Consider the following 13607-nt stretch of genomic DNA (forward strand, 5'->3'; position numbering starts at 1 on the left):
AGCAGTGTGCCCTGGTGGCCAAGGCCAGTGGGACCCTGGGGTGCATCAGGAGGATCATGGCCAGCAGGTGGAGGGAGGTGATCCTGCCCCTCTGCTCTGCCCTGGTGAGGCCACATCTGGGGTGCTGTGTCCAGTGCTGGGCTCCCCAGTTCTAGAGAGACTGGGAACTACTGGAGAGGGCCCAACGGAGGGCTACCAAGGTGGTAAGGGGACTGGAGCATCTCCCTTGTGAGGGAAGCCTGTTTAGCCTGGAGGAGAGAAGACAGAGAGAGGGGATCTTATCCATGTCTACAAATATCTTAAGGGTGAGTGTCAAGAGGATGGGGCCGGGCTCTTTTCAGTGGTGCCCAGCGACAGGACAAGGGGCAACGGGCACAAACTGCAACACAGGGAGTTCCACCTGAATGTGAAGAACTTCTTTCCTTTGAGGGTGGCAGAGCCCTGGCACAGGCTGCCCAGAGAGGCTGTGGAGTCTCCTTCTCTGGGGACATTCGAAACCTGCCTGGACATGATCCTGTGCAACCTGCTCTGGGTGACCCTGCTTTAGCAGGGGGTTGGACTAGATCTCCAGAGGTCCCTTCCAACCCCAGCCATTTTGTGATCATGTGATATGGAGAACTCTAGAGTCTCATGAGTAAGGAGAAATGTCAAAATATCTAGAAAGATATGGAAAGTCTTAAAAGCTGTTTTCAAAACTGTTTTCATCTTAAAAGTCAAGGAACTTTGAATTGACTAGCCTTGAAAGCTTTTAAAGTTTTACATACTCCTTTAAAAACAGATCTGTCTTGTGAATTATTTCCACTGTAATGTAGACCTTCATTCTTCACATGACATTACATCAGAAATACATTTACATCTACATAGGGACATACAATAATTACTTTTCTATGAAAGTATTTTTTACCAAGAAGTAAACCAGCAGTCAGCGGTTTGCTAATTTTGCCTTTCTGACAGCCTGAAGCTCACTGTACGTGCCCTGCTCTGACCGGAGCTTTTTACATCTGCGAATAGTCCATAACCAGGAAAAAGGGTCTCTCACCTATCTGTGGATTTTGCAGCAACCAAATATGTCACGTGTGACAAATATGTGACAGTGAGCAGGAATCTGAAGACTGGAGGATGATCAAACAGTCTGAGTCAAACGGTTCACTTGCTTCAAGCCAGATCATGAAATAAGTCACCCACTAAGTAATTTATGTGATTATGGTAAAATTATCTTGGTTTTATTTTGTAACATTTCTCATGTAACATCTTTGGTTTATGTATAGTCTATGTCTAGTTTAATATACATTCTATTCATTTTTTTATGTCTAACAGCATGAAAATATTCTTACACTTTCAAAAATGGGTTCAACCAGCTTTTCTGTCTGAAATCTCAAGCAAGTATCTATAAACACTCTGCAAGATAATGCCTCCATGCTGGCAAAATTATTCTTGTTGACATGTTTGAACCCTAACCAACTACTGACCTTGAAAACCAGGAACAAGACCTTCTGATGTGGTTATGGGAAAGGAATGAGAGGCAATAGAAGTTTCTGAAGGAGGAAGCAGGGGAGCAGACACCCAGAGCCTCTTCTTATGCCAGCTGACTAGCCAGCCCCGGGACATGGGGAATTAAACGATGACAGTGAACAAAGAACTAAAGGTTCTTCTAATCTCCGCGGCTTTAATTTTACCTGTACTAGGGTGTTTAAGAAGATATCACAGCCTCTGGAAAAAGGCAATAGGGGGCTTTAGACTCGAACAATGAACTCTGTCTTCTCCAGCAGAGGAAAGAGTGACTTAATTACCCTGCTCAGCTTTGCTTAGCCATCATGGAGTTCCTGCTGAATACAAAGTGCTGAGTGGGGCTGGAGGCTTAGTAGAAGAACCAGCATGAAGCTGATTCACTCTTTCAAGAAGCAAATTATTTATTTCCTGATAACAATTTTACTATTAGCTCTAAGGAGGGGAATAAACACTCTTTTTCTGAGCCATCCATCATCTGAAAGTCCTTTCTTAAAATGCACAGTTCGTCTGTTCTTAACTGGAGATGTTTTTATTTGCAGAGTTGCAAGTCTTTGCTGCCCTGCTGCTGCCTTGCCTATAGCCACTCTATGATGTTGTTGAAACTTCACTGGACCTAAATTTTTTTATTTTTAATGAAAAAAGATTTGCTGATAATATCATTAAACTTTCATGTGCCTTCCATCCTATTTTCTTCCCTGCCAAGAGATTGTAGTCTCATGCTATGATTTTAAAAATACAAAAATAACGATTTTCAGTTAGCTGGGTTTTTAGCTAATTTGTCAGAATGAGCTTTATAAAGCTTGGGGATTTTTTTGTGGTTTTGTTTCTGCAATGTTTTTAGCTAGCGTTGTCTATGGTCATTCAGTTCACCATTTTATGCAGCAAATGTAAGCCTGATTCTTCCTGTTGCTGCACAGCCAAAATAAAGTGAATGGCTAGAACAGATGTTCAGCCTTTTAAAAGGAAATAATTCGACTTTTATTGATGAACATGGTGGCTGAAAAACTAACTTTTTTTTTTTTAGTTTGAAGTGTCTGTCTGCTGTCATTGTTTTGTGCCCATTCATAAACAATCTTCACCTTGAAAAAATTATCTTACTCAACTATGGAAATTTTCTTACAAAATGGAAAAGAAAACAGAAGCCCTTTAAGCATGCCAAATAGACATTTACAAATGACCATTCTTTTCATCTCACTAAAACTCAGGTAGGGCAGTTGAGTCACTTAAAGAAGGAATTCTGATGTCAGGATTATAAAAATATACATTTTTCTGTTGGAGAAAGTTCATACACTTGGAACTTTTTAAAGCTTTGCTAACATCAGATAAAAACCTGTGAAGAGCAAAATCCTGGACTGAGAAGTTTGTTTATCATTCTTCACTTTTGCCACTTTATGATCCCACACAGACTAGATGAGTAATTTTACCAATGCTAATTCTAACCAGATAATCAAGCAAAGCATGAGTAACAACTGCTGCTCTGGGACTCCATCTCCTCAGAGACCTCATGCACATTTTCCTCCCTCTGAACCTTCCTTCTGGCTCCTGTCTGTCCTCCACATCCTGTTACCACTGTAAACATACAACAGGACAAGGTTGGTGGATAATCTTTTATGAGAACAACTTCTGTATTTGAAAGAAGTAGATAAGCTTTCAGGCACACAAATCCTTCTTTGGACATAAAACAGAAGCAGCAGGCTTCAGAGCTAAATCCTAGCTACTCTGTATTTAATTGGGTACGTAAATCATTTAGGACAACTGGGCAGTCTGAACCTCAGGAATAACATGGGGATTCTAGATAAGAAGGTGATTATCACCTACTGAAAGGAAAAAAAAAAAAAAAGATAAAAGAAAAAAAAAGAACAGGTAATGTATTGCCTAAGGATGAAGGGAAGGTTAAGGGGAGGGGAGGAGGGAGGAGACATATCATAATGTTCCAGTAAAAACACCTCTTTGTTGACTCACAGTTTTATGGATTTCAGTTCCAAGCATCATCTTTTGAAAGTGTTTTGCATACTTAGCAAGAAAAGCAACAGAAGAGGAAGCAGTGAAATGGAATAAGAGAGAAATGCTTCTCTGCACCCACATGATTAGAAAACCATGCTTCTCTAGAGCAGGACTCAAAAAGTGGATGCAATGCCTAAAAAGCAGAGAAAAAACAGTACTGAAAAGAAAAATAAAAGTTTGATTGTAGAATGAGCCTTTGTTTGAGATGGAACCAGTTCCACCACTGGTCAGCTGCAGGACAAGGTGCAATACAATGGTTTTCACAGTTACAAAGCGTCTTGCAGAGTTCTTGAATGCATGTACCTAAAGGAAAATTGCCTAGAACAGCTAAGTGGGCAACAGATGAAAATTTGTTCTAAGATAACAGATATAATAAAGATTATGAAGATGTAATTTACCAAGAAGCAATTATTGTAGAGAAGCTGAGATAAACAGTAAGACAGCTTGTTCATTGTAGCACACTGCATTGTATATCATAATAACTGCACCCTACTGATATGCCAATGCTTCCAAAAAAGCTTTACCTTGTTGTTTCTCTTTTTTCTCTGTAAGCTCCTGAAGCAGAGCCAAGATCATCCAGCACTGATAGAGATCCAAGCATGCGATTCTTGAAATGATTTTGCTTGTTACAACACTGTAGAAAGTCCTGTCACAATGAAGTCTATTCTATAGATTATCTTCTCACTGTAAATAAAAGCTTAGGCACAGCTCTATTTATAACCCACTCTTGTATATGGAGACTATCTGATCATGCTTTGTATTTTGACCTTTAGAAAAGCAGAGGCTCTTCAGAGCTTAAAGCATATACCGTGAAATAATTTACTATTGTTTGAAGGAGACTTCCAAATGCAGCTTCTTCTCCAGGTGCCTCTGAGGTGACTGTTAACTGTTTGCCTGCTGGTGTGAAAGCTGGAGGATAGCGATGTCTGGTGTCAGGCAAGCTCCCCAGCAGGTGGGGGTCAGCCTACTTCCACGCATTTACCTGAGCCATGGGCTTCGCTTTTTACCACGTCAGCTGAGCTATTTGTAACTACGAAGAGTGTCACGTTAAATTACCGGGGGCAGAGGCAGTAGATAATATTTGTAGAAACTTCATTTATATCTCACTCAAATGCAAAATAACACCCTTAGGAACCTGGCTTTAAAGAAGCAGGAAAGGTAAGAGCTGTCCTGTGATAACTCATGCCTGAGGGTATTTCACCTGCTTATATTCAAAGACCTCTGGATTTTTCATGCCCTTCATTACCTCAGGGCTGTATCACAACAGTGGCAATCTTCTAGCAAGAGTTTGAGCATTGCAATAGATTCAACAGAGAAGTGGGTTGAATCCCCTTTACTGGGATCTATAGATTTCTGCATTATGCAAGAATTTTAACTCTACAGAGAAAACCTACTCTCCTGTACCACTGCACACAGAGTGTCTAGGAGTGAGATTCTCCCATAACTCCTTCAGCCAGTATGGCCACATCTTCACGTCTAAAGCATTGCAATGTGCCTTAGCATATCTCCCCATTAGAAGCAAAACTCACTGCTCAGTTAAAATCCTTCATTTCTTGACCTGTTACGCCTTGAGAGCTCTCCTCCAGATGCCAGACTGCACTGCATTTATAGAGGACCATTGGGAGCACTGATCTCCACACAGTTTGCCATCACTTGAACAAACAGTTGTGAATGGGTTGATGGACATAGATTTGACAGTCAGCAAAGGTCATTCTGGCCAGAGCAGTCTTGCTGTAGGAATTAGGCCTGATCCTGAGCAAAGAAAAAACAAACAAACAACAAAAACCCCAGGGTCTGTGCCTCTGAGCCACTTCTTGCCTATAAGAATAGTGCAGTAAAAGTCATCAGAAGAGAAGACCTTTACAGCAGAAGATAAAAAAAAAAGTAAGTACTTTTACTTGTGTCACTCCAGCAGTTTTCTCCAGCAGCATCAGTCTTACACAGTCTTCTAGTGATGTTTGAACTGATACAAACAAGCCTTTTATTCACAGGGTATTTGGCAGGAGCTGTAGCTCTTGATTTAGCCCCAGATGGAGTCCTTGGCACTCTGCTGTCAGCTGTGGTAGGTGTATATGCCACCCTTGGCTGGCATCATTCCCAGAAATATCCCGTGAGTACAAGTGACACTGAAGAGACCCAATATTTGTGTTAGATGCTTTTTCCCAGGTTGTTTGCCTCTTAAACTGTATTTGCTAGAGCCCTCCAAAGCTGTCATGGAGTTTAAAGTTATTTCTCTGTCACAGAAAAGTGTCTACTAGCTGTTAACGACTTCTGAGTTTTACTAGGGTGATCAGTCACTCTGTGGAAGAACACAGTTCAATAAGGTGCACCAGGACCCAAAAATAATTTCTGGCAGAAGACACCAGAATGAAGGGTGGCTCACCCACAGGAGGATTAAAGTAAATTTTGAAGTAACCTGGAAAACTGAGAGCAGTGGGGAGTGCAGGAAAGGATGTATGGTTTTATATAGTAGGAACTTGAGATGTGAAGGGAAATTAGGATCAAGGTTACAGAATGATGACTGAGCATAATCCAACAACTACAGCCATCTCATTAAAGCAAGTTTATTTTCAGCTCATTATCTTGATAAATCTTTCTCATATAATCATGTTATATATTTTGTCTTTGTTGAAGAAAGTTGAATAAAACTGTCCATCAAAGAAGGTTTATTTTATCCATCCTTTGAGATGTACTGGCCATATGTGCGCTCAGGCAGCAGGGGATCTTTCCCACAGTACCATAAACTGGAGGATTTTGTAGCCAGCAACAACCGCAGGTCCCTACCTGAGGCCGTCTCCTCTGCACCTGCCTCCTGTGGCTGCCACAGGGGCAGATCAGGGCATCCTGGCAGCTCCTCCGGAGGCGGAATCACAAAATTCATCATGATCTGAAAGAGAGGGGTAGGAGCACAGGCTGTGACTGTGTGCATCAGGACCACATCAAGGAGTGCGGTTGCAGGTAAGAAAGTCTCTCTTCTCTTTCATGTGATTACCTACAGGTACATTCATGCTGTGGGTCACTCTGTGAGTCTTACCTACTTTCACAGAAAACTGCTATCAAAAGGGCTTTGCTCTTTGAAAGCTAGAGGAAAGAACAGGATGCACGGATTAAAAAGTCTTGGTTATGAAAGGTGTAGAAGTGGGCTCAAGTTTCACTGGGGAGTCTGCTTCGAGAGGGAAATGCTGAAAATTCACAATACAGTAAGATGAGAGAATATTGAAAACCCCACATTTCGTGGATGCAAAGCAGGTATGTATTTACTTCAGTTGTGGGAAGTAGATATACACCTTTTACTATGTAATGATGATGGTCTAAAATAGGATTTTAATCTAGATTTACACCTGGCTGAAAATCTATTTTATTTGGCCAAATGTTTTTTAATAGAACTCCTCCTGTGACTACTGAGAACGGCGTTACCAAGCATAAGCAGGCTTGCTTTAGCCTAGGAGCTAGCCCAGGGTTGGCCATTACTCCACTGCTTTTGTGACATCTGGGTGAATGGAGGGGAATTAGATGCTCTCCAACAGCTCTTGTGAATGCGAATATCTCTTCGGCTATTAGCACATGGGTATGGAAACATCCATCAATCATAGGATTATATCTATACAGGAGTGCTTGAAAAAAACACCAGCCAGGATATTTCTTTGTTCTTATGTATATTAATAATAATACATTCCCTTCTGAGTTGTTTCATTTAAATACGAGTATCTGCCTGCAGTACTATGTGCTGCATTACGTCTACAAAACTTGCAGGCATCAACAATATATTGCTTTCTGGCAGAAAGGCATTGTATCTTGTTAGTTAAGAGTTTCATTTTAAGCCCAGTACGCTGTGTGCAGGGTGGGCTGAGCCCTTGGGCTTTTGCTTTAAATGAATGTTTTAAATGAGACAGAAGCGTTCCAGGGAAGAGAAATTACCTGAAAATCACACATCTTCTGGCATATATTTCTGGTCCATAATATTGATATCTGAATTAAATTAAATTGATATCTCTATTCCTGTTTCAGAGGGAAAATTTTCCAGGCTTCAGTTGCTGGAATGAGGGACCAAAGGAGAGATGCAAAGAACTGGGGAGGACTTCCATTTGCAGATAACAAGTTACAAGCACCAAAATGAAACTGATGTTCAGTAATTATGCTAGAGTAATCACCAGGACTTGTATACAAAAGCGGAGCCTAGAAGGCTCATCCAGGTATTTAACATGATGCAAAATTCAAAATCCAGAATTGCATTTGTGTTGCTTTTGCATTTCAGAAGATGTGTGCGGAGAAACTTGAATTGAAAATGACTGACTGAAGGTAAGGTGGAAAGTAATGGTTTAATAAGCATTAATCCCTGGCTTTGTTGTTATTCCGTCCTTTAAACAAGGATAAACAGCTGATTCAGTGCAACTGTAGAAACTTTATCATTTTTTGTGGACATTTTTCCTTGGGAAGACTCATGACACAATTAGTAAACTTTCCATTGTCAAGCTTTTGCACAGACTACATCCTTTCAACATTAAAATATCATGGCTGAAGATCAATATGCAACAAAACCCATGACGGACAAGGCTTTAATTAATTGTGCATGGGGCTTTAGTACCTTCTTTATCAGCTCTGATTATGGGTCCGTCAGAGCTTGGCCACTGCCATTTTAGGAACACACAAATGATTGTGAACGTTAAAGGAAGAGTTTCTTTTGTCAAACCAAAGAATCATCTAATTTTACCAGAATAAAGGAGGCATTAAAAGAAGTAGGATCTACAGTCCTGTTAGCCTTACGCAGAAGCAAACCCAGAGATAATACAAACAGTTTCATGTTACTGACATTTTGATGAAAACAGACATTTTAGTGATTTTAGCTTTCCATACTACTTGAAAATGCAGGAGGCTTGTGTCAGATCTCTGTTCCACGTTCACCCTTGGCTTTTATCACGGCGAATGCAGCTGATGAAACAGATAAACTGCATCTGACTTTCAGCCTTGCTAACAGTGGGTGCTGGAGCTACTGACCAACAGCAAAAGGTACTTACTTTAAATAATGGACTTCAGGGTGAACAGTGTTCACGCTGCTTGTCAGGATTTTCATTCCCACTTAATATCTCTTTGAGAAAGTGACACAGTCCAACGTAGTTCCCTCTGTCCAACCCTGCTGAGAGAGGATGTTGAGTCTAGAGTACTTACATATGAAAAAAATTGGCTCTGCAAAAATAATCAAGCCAAGTTCCAACTTCATAACATGACACTACAATATAAATACACTTTTAAATCCTCCTTTGGTAGGAGCTTGCTAGCAGACAGCCTGGGACAGGTCCGAAGCTAGCGTGAACAGATGGAAATGGGTGAAGACCTCAGGGGGACCCCAAGGTCCCGTCACAGCAGATGTCCACATATTTTTCACTTTCCACTCAGAAACACCCTTATTTTGCTATTTCTGAGGCATTCAAATAAGGTCTTTCCCAACGCAGAGTGGGGAGACGGGAGTGAGGGGTCAGAGGTCAGTGGTGGTCCAGTGGGCAGCGGTGGGCTGGGGAGGGTGCAGGGGTGTTGGGATGGATTAATCCTTGTAGAAGAGTTTCATAAAGGAAACTACTTGGGCAAAATCCAGTTTTCTACAATCTGTACAACCACATTTTCTCCTTGTGCAGTTTGAGGGACTGCTATATATATTGCAGTCTGTTAAGATGAAATTTTGTGAACGTGGAAGGGTTGTTCAGTCATACAGTAAGAAAGTAATGCAGATAAGTTGCTTCTGCCCTTAACTCAGCCTGAAGCCAATCTTGTTGTTTACAGCCGGGTTACAGCAGTTCTTCTTTATCAGCTTGTACACACAGACATGTTTGTTGAATTTACATTTCTGCTTACTGATTGCTAGCCCTGCTTTTTACCACAGCTGCCAATAGCTGCATTTTCATCTGAAAGTGATTTATACATGTGGCATTTTTTCTTTTTACTTCTCCCGGTTCTTCAAAAATTTTCTATTTTGGAGTAAGGTAACATTTTTCTCTCCAAGAGGAATTGTATTACTTTCAAAGATATTGTAGTCCTTATCATGAGAAATACAGGGAAAAGCCAATCACTTTTAAATGTTACTGCACTACCAAAGCTCCTTGTTCTGCGTATTCTGGGTACTTAGGAATTCAGACTAAATTAGAGGGCTGCCCAAAGGGGAGGCATAGCGGTTGCTGGGGGCTTACTTTGGAAAGACACACACCACAGGGCAGGAGAGAAGCACAGGAGATGACAGCTGAGCCAGGACCTCAACCCAGAAATCACCTCGTTCTAATTAACTCATTTCCAAGCCTGGCTTTCTGAGTTTGCTTTACAGAGATGTTAGCGGCAACTCGAGGTGAATTTAATTGAAATGGCAATTGTTCGCTACTGCTTGTGAGTCTCCCTGCAATTTCAGGAAGGTTTTTTGCAGGTTAATTCAACACAAGTGAAATGTGTGGGACAAGATCCCACATCATGTGTGTCCGTTCGAAAATATGAAAAGCACTACAAAGCCCAGTTTGATTTTTACAGAATGCAAGCATACATTTCTATGACTGTTCTTCACATTTGGCTGTAGTAATTCTTTACATAAATTAGAATTTATTTTTGTCTTATTTAATGGGATTAATGTTTTAACAAAAAAATATGAGTTTTTTGCATATTGAGTGTCATCCAAAATCTTAGCACTGTGAAGCAGGTGAATTACCGTGAGCTCTGTTTGCAGCCGCACGGCTTTGGCTGTCATGACAGGATGTGACAAGCTCAAGGTCAAACAGTGAGGCAATACTGAAGGAGAAAACATGCCCTGCACATCTCAGTTCCTGTTCCAGCACCTCTCTGGTGGCCCATCATCCAGATTAGTGTGGGCACGGAGGGAAGGTGCCAAAAATCAGTGTACCTAGATAAATGATAGAAAGCAGAGAAAGATAGTATACCATGTCTTTGAATTCCTCCTCCTGCCCAAAGGCAGGTTTATTTATCTCTACCTCCACCACTCCTGTTAATTATTTGTCCTACCTGGTTTTTTTTTGTTTGTTTGTTTGTTTTTGTTTTTTTGTTGTTTTTTTTTTTTTTTTTTTTTTTTTTAAATATACCAGCTATTCCCTTCCTTCCTTAGGCAATCTCTTCTGGGAACTGGACTGCATGTTCTGGGTCCCTGGATTTATCTTTCATTGCAACAGTTCTGGGGAATTGCCATTCACAAACTAACTTGTTGTGGCTAGTCATAAAATTCCAAGGGATAAGACATTGCACGGGCTGCTGCCTTTCAGGGTGTTTGTCTTCATGGGTAAGGGCAGGAGCCACCAGAGGCTGGAGTAATGAGGCAGTTTTTGCATTAACTGGTGAAGGGTGGATGCAGACTGTGTGTATACATGTAGAGGTTTGCAGATGTACGTAAAACTCTGGCAACCGTAGCCTGGTAGAAGTTACCAGGTGCCTGACCCAGCTAGAGAGCCGGGCTAATGTTACTGGGGTATGAACAGGTCAGCAAAGTGGTAACATAGTGGAAGAGTTTCAGAGGAGGGTCCTTCTGAGAGAGGGAGAACTTTTGGAAGCAGGGGGACCACAGCACTAGGAGTGAGCAGAGAATAGGAGGGAAACAAAACATTAGAAAGGATGTACGTTTTTATGGTTGTGCAATACAAAAGTGGTACAGCTTTTTGATAAAACCTAAGGGATGGATTTTCAATCTTGCAGCCCTAATGGCAGAGAATAAAATATTAATAAATCACATTTCCTTTTTTTTTCATTGAGCCTTGGTAGGTACTTTTTGTATACCACTCCTATACCCAGTACTTGTTCTGTCTAAATATCAGTACATGAGTTAATAGCTATTAATCAAACCAACATGTATCTTTGAGCACATTAGCCATTCCTAGTGACTACATCCATTGTAATGAATACTGTATTTTAATAATTGATGCTTCACATGGTACATTTTGCCCTTCTTTGCACTGGTAGCCTAGCCAATTGTATCTGAAGCACTGCTTACAAGTGGAAGGTAATGATAAATGAAATGATAATACAATCTTTTTCCTTTTGCAGATGGACAGAATTTACATGCTAAATTCAAGTAAAATTTCAGCTCAGCCACTGGATCCTTGTCTAGAATGCTAAGGTATTGAGGTTTTGAGATACCTTCTCCAAATTCACTGGAAAGGAAGGGAAAGGAAGTTGTGAAACATTCATGTAAGTAAATTATAGCTCCACACCCTATTAGTCATGGAACTTGAAAGTAATTTGAAAGCTTGAGTATACATGAATTATTGAACAATGGGTGAAAATGAAAGAAAATGGGGACTATAGCCTGCACTTCCACCATTTGTGTAAATTGCTATTGTGATCATTCTGTTCAGTAATTTCAGGGCAGTGTTGAAAGAACAGCAGAGACCTGTAATATTTAAAGGCTGCAGGATCATTATTACATAGCAAAACCAGAAGGCAGCAACAGATCAAAGATGGGAAAAGACTTAAAGGGAATGTGGAGGGTCCAGTTAGTCCCTCCTGAGCTCATGGCTGGGTTGGGATCTACATCTTTTCACCTGGTTGCCCTCCTCCCATTTGGTTGGTGGAGAAAGCCACCACATTTTGTTAAAGACAGCTGAGGCAAGCTATAAACATCTTTAGCATCATTCCTGGCAGTGGAAGTATTTAATCACCCAGCAAAATTTCCTGTCATCCAGGAAAAGAGAATAACAGAATATCCATTAAATGTATTAAAGTTCATAGTGAATTTCAAAGGTACATGTAGACTTCATACACTACAGGAATGGGCACTGCAGAATAGCTATACAGAGCTACAGATTCAGCTTTTTTCTCTCTGAGGAACCTTGAATTTTGGAAAAGATCTTTTTTCCTTGTGTTTATTTTTTTTACCTACTCTCAACTGAATTTTTACATGACTGTTTCCCTAAACAGTTTTAGAACTCTCTACATTTTTCTCCTTTTCTTGGTATGAAGCTTTGACTAACACTTTTTTTCTCTAACATCCAAGTCTCATTCAATTTTCTGAACACCTCAGTGCCTGTGACTTCACTCATTAGCTCTTTCTGTATCCTATGAATTCCCCTTCTGAAACTGAAAAGTCTTGAATGTAGGCTGTTTTTGTTGATCCTTCCAGGTAAGTTAACCCCACGTGAAACAAGACTACCTTCTGTGGCCAGCACTTTCACAATAGCCTCATGTTCTAGCAGAACCAGATACAAATCCCTTCCTTGTTTAGAAATTTCTCTGTCAGTTGCAAACTGATAAGAAAATGTCTTGGCTATCAAACCAGATACCTGATTTTCATCTTTGATTGGTATCTCAGAACTGAAAACCTTCCTTAATGATACTGTGTTTTACAGTATTTATCTTCCTGTTTTGTTAATATCTTTTCTAGTAATCTTAAGGAATCTTTTCTATACCATCGCCAGTACTGAGAGATTACAGCAGTCTGCAATTTATTTCTCTTTTCTCATTAGCATAAATGCTTCAATACCAGAGATTAAACCTTGATTGCTATTTGATTGTGGTTTGCTTTTCCCTACAGTATTTATTTTTACATTCTACACACTACTTCCAGTTCCCAGATTTTCTTGTCCAGACCCCTTAAGCTTCTTGTGCATCAACTTATCAGCTGTTTCTCACTGCATCTTCTATTCTTCTACATGGAAACTGAATAACTGTACCTTCTGTCTGATGACTTTTACAAGAATCATTCTTTCTCCAAGTTCTGCTTCTGCTGTTTCATTACCTGTTAGTATCTCCGTACCTACCTTCCTTCCTTCCTTTTTTTCTTCTTTCTGGATCAATAACAAGGGTCTCCAAAGACCTCTACCAATCTTCTCCCTTTAGTTCATGATTTAAAATTCATAGTCATGCTTGGACCTCACACACAGACTTAGAGTTCAAGAGGAGTCCTTTCTCTACAAGTGCTTTCTGATGCGTTCTAATGAAAAAAAACTTTCTTCTACCATCAATCCTTGTGCTAGTGTTTAATATTTATTGTTTTGACATGTCACTTCATTAAAGCCACCCAAGGTACAAATGCCTGTTAGTAAATGAGTTTTCTAACCTGTCTATACTGGAAATGTTGCTTCACTATTGTCTCTGAGGGGATATGATCCTTTAGATAA

The sequence above is a fragment of the Falco naumanni genome, chromosome 6, assembly GCF_017639655.2.
Source record: "Falco naumanni isolate bFalNau1 chromosome 6, bFalNau1.pat, whole genome shotgun sequence".
NCBI classification, from domain to species: Eukaryota; Metazoa; Chordata; class Aves; order Falconiformes; family Falconidae; genus Falco; species Falco naumanni.